This window comes from Mustela putorius, unplaced genomic scaffold (assembly GCF_011764305.1).
Source record: "Mustela putorius furo isolate JIRA1106 unplaced genomic scaffold, ASM1176430v1.1 tig00003923_pilon_pilon_pilon, whole genome shotgun sequence".
Lineage (NCBI taxonomy): Eukaryota > Metazoa > Chordata > Mammalia > Carnivora > Mustelidae > Mustela > Mustela putorius.
Window position 1 is genome coordinate 6,809,176 of NW_025422068.1, and position 6,089 is coordinate 6,815,264.

The window sequence follows — 6,089 nt, forward strand, 5'->3', positions numbered from 1 at the left end:
CCCAGGTGGGCTCAATGCCCAGCGTGGAGCAACCCAAAGATCACAACCTGAGCTGAAACCAAGAGTCAGATGCTTAATGGACTATGCCATTCTGGCGCCCTGGTTTTTTAATTAATTTAATTAATTAATTTTTAAAAAGTATTTTTATTTTTTAACATTTGTTTCTCTACCTGCATCCGGTGGACCCCTCACCCACCCCTTGAAATACACTGCTGTGGACTCAGACCCCCACCCTTGCCCTCGATAGACTGTGATCTTAAGCGAGACCCCTCACCTTCCTGGGTCTCCGTGTCCTCATCCAAAAACAGAGCTAAGATTCCTGGCTGGTGGGATTATTTCGAGGATTGAATGAAATAAAGCGCATGGGGTGCTGGGGAGGGACCTTCCGCTCAGCCATGCTACTACAGTAAGATGGGGCGGGGGGAGGGCAAATAGGATTGCCCGCAACCCTACTTCTGGAACCCTGGGAACTCGTAGGGAGCAGATTGTAAAGAAAGAAAGCCAGCCTTGTCTCCACAACATGCACTATGGATCCCATCCCAAACCCTGAGGAGCCCCAGAAGGCAGGAGTGTGTGAGTTATTGCTGGTGGTCGTGCCTGTGGACAGGCTGGTGCCCGGCAGGAGGCCACCCCGAGTGGTGGGGCCCCATGACCGTAGCAGGTGGGAGGAGTAGGGCCATCCGCTCCAAGAGCAGCAAAGCGGGTCTGGGAATGCCAGCCCGGAAGCCAGTTCAGGGCAAGGACCCAGGGCACGCCTCCTACCCTGTGTTCTGTTGCTCCTAACACTCAGGAGAGGTGGATACATTTCCTATACGCTTTTCTTTTTATTATTATGTTAGTCACCATACAGTCCGTCATCAATGTTTAACGCAGTGTTCCATGAGTCATTGTTTGCACATAACACCCAGTGCTCCATGCAATCCGTGCCCTCCCTAATGCCCATCGCTGGGCTAACCCTTTCCCCTACAACCCTCCCCTCTAAAACCCTCAGTCTGTTTCCCAGAGTCCACAGTCTCTCACCGCTCATCTCCCCTTCTGATTCCCCCCTCCTTCATTTTTTCCTTCCTTCCTTTTGTCTTCCATGCTGTTCCTTATGTTCCACAGATAAGTGAAACCATATGATAATTGTGTTTCTCTGCCTGGCTTCACTGAACATAATCCCCTCCAGTTCCATCCATGTTGATGCAAACAATGGGATTTGACTCAGCCATCAGAAAGGATAAATACCCACCATTTCCTATACATTTGATTTGAGGTGGGTCACCCACTCACCTCCGCTCCCTTCTGGGACTCAGGAACTCCAGTTTTGCCTCCTTTGGGAGTACTGGCTGGGTGAAGCTTAGACTCTTCTCCCTCTGGGTGGGCGGACAGGGTGGTAAGCAAATGACACAGTCCTCTGCTTTGCTCCTTCCTGCCCTGCCCAGGGATTTCTACCCTGTGCTCAAGGCTGCTGGCTGGCCTCAGTGCCTTGCCATTCGGGTCAGAGCTGTTCCCCACTTGAGTCCTTCGTTTGTATAGAGCCTTGTGGTGTGGGGGGGGCACCTTCCGACCTCTCCCAAGGGCCCCCGGCCTCTGTGTATTGGCAAGGGATCCATCCAACTAGTTAACAGGACTTAGGACCACTTCCGAGAGGACTAAAGCTGGCTGCTGATGGTGGGCACCGGAAAGCCTGAAAATGCTGAGTCACTTAATCCGCCAATAGTAAAGACTAAATTCACATGCGATTGGTGATTTCGCCACACCACCTCCCTCCGCACAGGACACTGCAGTGATTTTCACAGACTCATCACAGACAAGTCTGAGCTGGGACGCGGAGCTGCAGAGGACATACAGTGGCTCAGCATAAACGGCCAATGTGGGGACATTGCCTCGGTGCAGGTCCAGAAACCCCAAGTCACAATTCACAGTGGAGTCCAGCTCCTTCCGACTTCAGGTAAAGTCTGTGGGCCCACTACGGGGATGGGGCTGGCCCAGGTAGGGTGTGGGAGAAGCAGTGGCCACAGGGGCCCCCCCGGCAGCGGGTGCCTGTATCCCTGCGTCTCCTCTTGCATGTAGCCTGGCCTGCCACCTGCTGCCGGGCTGTCCCAGAACGTCCCAGTTACGTGACTGTCCTGCTGTACTTTCGGGAAGGTCCAAAGGGCAAGCAGGAAATTTCAGAAAGCTGCCACACCCTTGACAGTGAAACCAGAGCGTCTGAAAATGGACTTCGTTAAGCCAGGGACAGACAGGAATGAACTAGCAGCAGAGAATGGATGTTGTCCTTGAACCCGAGGTTTCTTGAGAGTTGCCTCCTGAGTGGAGAGATGCTTTTGATTTTTGAACTTTCCACAGCTGCCTAAGAACAGTATTCTTTTTTAAAAAGAAAAAAATCTATTTATTTAACAGACAGAGATTACAAGTAGGCAGAGAGACAGGCAGAGAGAGAAGAGGAAGCAGGCTCTCCACGGAGCAGAGAGTCCAATGTGGGGCTCAATCCCAGGACCCTGGGACCAGGACCTGAGCCAAAGGCAGAGGCTTTAACCCACTGAGCCACCCAGGTGCCCCAAGAACAATATTCTTAAATGTGTAGTCTAAGTCCTAATTGACGATCCACATTAATACATGAAGTTTGAGTTGGAGTAAAGGGTACTTGAAGTTGCCATTAATGAGTAACTCAGAGCCCTGAAAATTACTTGATCCAAAGCCCAACAAGTGAAGCTGTGGGGAGAAATGGGAGAGATGCTCCCTTTGCCAGTGAACTGGCTTTCACAACTGTTTACTCCAACATCCATACTCTGTTCACACCTCCTTCCCTTTCTGGCATGAGCAAGAATTGGGGGGGGGGGCGGGGGGTGGTGAATAACGCCTTCATTTGGAGTCTCACTCCTCTCCTTGTCTTCAAATAGAGTTAGCTCTGAGTCACTTTACTCGAGGTGAATAAATAGGAATGCTTTTTTTAGCAAGTAACAGGAACCTGCATTTAAAGAGGTGGTTTCTTCTTCTTTTTTTTTTCCTTTTGCATAATCTAATTAGGAATGTTCCTGCCAGCTACCTCCTCAAACAGCAGGTTTAAAACAAGGAAATCTCCACCAACTAGCTCCTCCCAGGGGATTTTGTGGCCACGTTGGATGGGTAAGCAGCTTTACAGATTTCTTCATTCTATTATAAATAAAAACATGAATGCGAAATTATCTTGTGATGTTGGTTGCACAATTGTGCAAATATACGAAGGCTGCTGAATTGTACACTTTACATGGGTAGATTTTATGGTGTATAAGATACAGCTCAGTAAAGAATGAAGAGCAAACAAACTCACCCACGCACCCACCCCCTCCCCACAAACTGCAACAATAAAATGCTGTAGCCATTTGGAACACAGCTTGGCAGTAGTGAGTGAGGTTGAAAATGGGGTGATCTCGTGAACCAGGCGATTTTTCTCCTGGAGCTGTAGGGTTGTACTCTAGAGAAAGTCTCCCACAAGTATTGAAAGAAACACGTATAAGATGTCTGTTGCAATGTTCTTTTACTAATGAAAGATTGGAAGCAATCAAAGTCTCCCAACGGTGGAAGTATTCAGAGATCTATCATGGTGGGTACCTACAACTGATGACTTTAGAGCATTTAAAATAGCAAAGCTGTATATACCAACTTGGGTTAAGTCCCAAAAACACAGTGCTGCAGAGGGTGCAGCAAACTATAAAATAATATAGACCATCTGATAACCGTGTATATAAAGTCTTAAAACACACAAGGTGGCACTCTTTCTTAACAGATACATACACAGGTGCCAGTATGTTATTTTCTGTGTTTTTCTGTGTGTTGGAAATAGCTAATAATCGTTTTGTTTTTCAGTTAGCAAACACTTGCAGTTGTGTTCAATGCTATAGGAACTTCCTTAAGCAACAATGATTTGAGGAATGAAAAACAGAGAGAGAAAGACTTGACAGTTTAGAAAAAGATCTGCTAATAATAGGTTTCATTTTTTTATCACCTACGGTCTCAGGGAATGAACTGACATTACGTGCAATATTCTGTAGTTTCTACATGCCTGATGTGATCGTGTGCAATGTGAGTCCCAAGAAGTTGAGGCTGGAGTAAGTCCTAAGCCCCAGGCTGGAAGACGGAGTCCTTAGACTGTCCCATGGTCTGACTCCAAAGCCTGGTTGTTGGTGGTTAGGCTCTGGAATGCTGTTTCTTAGTAGCTCTGCCTGCTTTTTCACCGTAGGAGAGTCTTAAAAGAGAGGTCAGTGCTGCAAAGAAAAAAGGAAAAAACCATAGCAATTTTAAGTTAAACCCTGGTGTGGTGAGGTTGCCCTATTTTTAGTCATCTTTGCCTACAGTGAATAACTCACGCCTGGGAATCAGGAAATAACGTGTCCTGACTCCACGGAGCCATCTCTCCTAATGTTTTTCAGTCTTCTGTCTTCGTGAGGCTGAACTTTTGTCCTCAGTTCTGCTTAGGACCCCTGTTTCGTTTCGCTTTGCCTCATTTGTTTTCTTTGCGCGCGCTAGAGGTCACCGATGGTAAATGGAACACTGATTTAGAGGAAAGACGAAGAATGAGAGGAACAGGATAAGTGGGCCTCATGCTTATTTCAGGAAAATCCGTGTTGCAGGATACGTCTAACTGTGGGTTGTTTCTGTGTCCCTTTAGGAAGACAGGGCGGTGCTGCGGTGTCACAAAACATCAACTCAGGGAGCAAACACAGACGTTCACATATACACTCCGATCTGTGAGTTTCAAGAGGGTCTCATTGTAATGCCAGTTATTTTTCATGAGTAAATGGTACTACAGATAAAATCCCTACGACCTAGAATGCTGTGTATTTTGATGACAGGTCAGCCCGTGAGGCCATATCATCTAAGTTCATGTTTTAGAGCTGCTGTGGAAAGTAAATGAGTCAACCCAGGTAAAACGCTGGACACAGGGTGAGGCATTCCAAGAAGTCACTTTCGTCCCGATCCGGCCCATGACTTCTGGCTGACTGCTAAGTGATGAGCTAAGCAGTTAGCTCCAGATCTTGGTTGTTGCCCTATTTTTTCCCCCCTTCCAGACCATATGGGTTCACTTTTCTCCGAAAACTTTGCCAAAAAAACAAGGAACAATCCATCTGCCACTTAAACAAGAACAGATTTATTGCTTTTAACTTAAAAAAAAAAAAGATGTCAAGTGCAAAAAAAAGATGCATTCCTCTCATTGGGGGCCTAATGCAGGCTGCCATGTCCGGTGGCTGATGCTGTCCCAATATCCATTCATTGGATCGAAGCCAAGGGAGAGAACCTAGGGGTTGTGCCCTAAAGTGGGAGGTGACAAAAAGGATCAGTAGTCGCTGGCCCCAGGGACTCTAATATCTACTTTTTTCACTGGATTTTATATTTGCTGAAGGCCTGGAAGGCTCCCAGCCCTTCATCCATGGGTCAGGCAAACTTTGTTATAGTAGGGTCTGCAGTGCTAGTGACCAGTAACCCTGCACCTGCCCCAGCTGCCAGGGACATTCAAGCATTGGTCATAAGATGGACAATGGATAAGTCAGACTGCCTGACAGTTGGGGACTTAGGAGAACATCATTTTCCTTTTGCCAAGATCATTCTTCAGGCTGCCTTGTTAGGACCCAAGCTATTTTCTGTGGTCACGGAGACCTACTTTACTTAAAAAGTTTAGTTTTGTTCCATTTAATTTTCTAAACAGATAATATGTTCAGATGTTTCAAAATTCAAAGAATAGAGTGAAGCAATCTCATTTGCATTCTTTTTTTTTAAGATTTTATTTATTTATTTGACAGAGATCACAAGTAGGCAGAGAGGTAGACAGAGAGAGGGGCGGGGGAAACAGGCTTCCTGCTGAGCAGAGAACCTGATGTGGGGCTCCATTCCAGGACCCTGAGATCATGACCTGAGCCGAAGGCAGAGGCCTAACTCACTGAGCCAACCAGGCGCCCCTCATTTCTATTCTTGAAGCCAACTAATATTAACCAGCTCCAGCCCCGTGTGAGTTCTCCTAAAGGTATGCTATGCATATACCACTATCACGTGTACATAGCTGCATATATTACACATGTCCCTCTCCATCACTGTCAATCAGTCCATCTCAGAAGCTATTCCTTTATCGA

The 6,089-nt window shown here is 46.9% G+C and overlaps 1 long non-coding RNA gene across 1 annotated transcript; it reads left to right on the forward strand.

The window, feature by feature from the left end:
- Nucleotides 1-1,155: 1,155 nt before the first annotated feature.
- LOC101671438 lies at nt 1,156-5,765 on the forward strand. The gene is made up of 3 exons (XR_199934.3): nt 1,156-1,933; nt 3,013-3,111; nt 4,634-5,765. It is a non-coding gene; the product is annotated as an uncharacterized LOC101671438 (long non-coding RNA).
- The last annotated feature ends 324 nt before the right edge of the window (nt 5,766-6,089 follow it).